Source organism: Nicotiana attenuata, chromosome 11 (genome assembly GCF_001879085.1).
Source record: "Nicotiana attenuata strain UT chromosome 11, NIATTr2, whole genome shotgun sequence".
Taxonomy (NCBI): domain Eukaryota; kingdom Viridiplantae; phylum Streptophyta; class Magnoliopsida; order Solanales; family Solanaceae; genus Nicotiana; species Nicotiana attenuata.
The window spans coordinates 53,738,551-53,740,516 of record NC_031999.1 but is presented as its reverse complement, the minus strand read 5'-3'; positions in this window follow the sequence as shown (position 1 = coordinate 53,740,516).

The following is a 1,966-nucleotide window of genomic DNA, read 5'->3' as shown; positions in this document are numbered from 1 at the left end:
AAAGCGTGGTGGGCGACTGAAACAGCTGAATTTAGACTTGGAAGCTGCGGGCACGTCGAGAGTCACGGAATTACATGAGCTAGAGGAGTTCCGGTATCTTGCTTTTGAGAGCACACGACTATATAAAGAGAAAATGAAGAGGCTTCACGATCAGAACATCATTGAACGAAATTTCAAACCTGGGGACAGGGTACTGCTTTATAACTCAAGACTGCGGTTATTCCCGGGTAAGCTAAAGTCAAGGTGGTCTGGACCATTTCGTGTGGTTGAGGTGTTTCCATCCGGAGCTGTGGAAGTTGCTACTGAAGATGACTCTCGTACATTTAGAGTCAATGGTCAGCGGTTGAAATTGTATATGGGCATGAATGAGCCTAAGGAGATGACCGAGCTGCATTTGAATGAACCCCAGAGGTCGAGCGAACCTTAATTTCGCTCACATGAGTCGTGCCGCGACGTTAAATCAGGCGCTACGTGGGAGGCAACCCATGACATTGTTGTAATTGTAACCTTTGTAATCTAAAAAAAAAAAAAAAAAAAACTGGGCGTTAGAATCAGAGAGGGGGCTCGACCGCGGTTCCACCGCGACCGCGGAGAAACCGCGGTCAGAAGGCCTCGCGGAAACTCACTGCCGCGGTTCTACCGCGACCGCGGCAGAACCGCGGCAGATACAGACGCGGCCAGGTAAGTATTAGTTTTTTTAATCTTAATTTTTTTTTCTTTTTTTTAACACACAAAACAACCCCCCCCCCCTATCTATTCCCCAATTATTCCGCCCCAACCCCCATTCCTCTCTTTCTCTCTCTCTCTTCAACAAAATATCACCCTTCTTCTTCTTCCCCAAACCTCCATTCCCAACCTTTCTTCCCAACACCTGCATTACCACATCCCCCTTCCCTTCCCTCTTCAACTCAAGTAAGTTACTCTTCTCTCTCTCTATTTCTTTCTCTTCTAAGTAGTGTAATTGTTAGATTAGTAATTTTATTTAAACCCTAGTTAGGATTAGTGTATTAATTTGCATTTTTTTAATTTTGTTTGCTTTCTTTTATGCTTGCCATTGTTGTAGTTGATGTTGATGAGGTTGTTTGGTGCTAAATTAATTGGGTCTCCATTGTTAATTAATTGTGAAGTTGTTTTGGTGGTTTGGAGGCCTAAAATTAGATTTTTGTGGTGTAGTATGGATTGGGTCATGTGTTGGCCGAAAAAAAAAAAAAAAAATTGTGGCACTAAGTTGTATATTTTTGGGGTGTTTAAGCCAACCTAGGTTTGGGATGTTGTAGTTGATGATTCTTGTTGTGTAGTTGATTGTTGTTATGGTGATATTTGTTGTAGCATGGTTTTTGTTGGTATGGTGATATTTGTTGTAGAGTGGTGTTTGTTATATGGTGGTGTTGTATGTCATGGGTACCATTGAATGGAATAAGTGTGGGGTGTATTATACCGGACGTGGTAAGAAAATTATGGAGCTATTGTGGGGGTTGTTATGAGTGAAGTCAGGAGCTATATTTGGTGTCATTGGGTGGTGAAGTCTGAGTAACCACCTTATTGGCACTAGCTAGGGCATTTGTTGATGGTTTGTTTGATTATTTGCAGGATCAATGGCTCCCAAAAGGCAAAGGCGCTCTGGAGGCACATCCCAACGACCTGCATATGATGAGTCCAGATTCCAATCGGAACTGGCAGAGGACGACTTCAACGCCAAGGCTACCAAAACTTTTATCCATGAAATCCCGATTGATCGGGCAGCCCTCCGAGCCGAGAAAGTGGAGATGTATGAAGAGATACGGAGGCGAGAAATGGAGTTCCTATTTGCTGACCCTGCACCAGTTAACNTAATCGTCATCATTTTGTGGTAATGAGAACAATTAGGATTCTCAAAATAAACTTTCACTCTGTGAAAAATATTTGTCATCGATTTGACATGAGATTTTGTAAAGCACATATAGATGATTATGGTCCATTCATGATG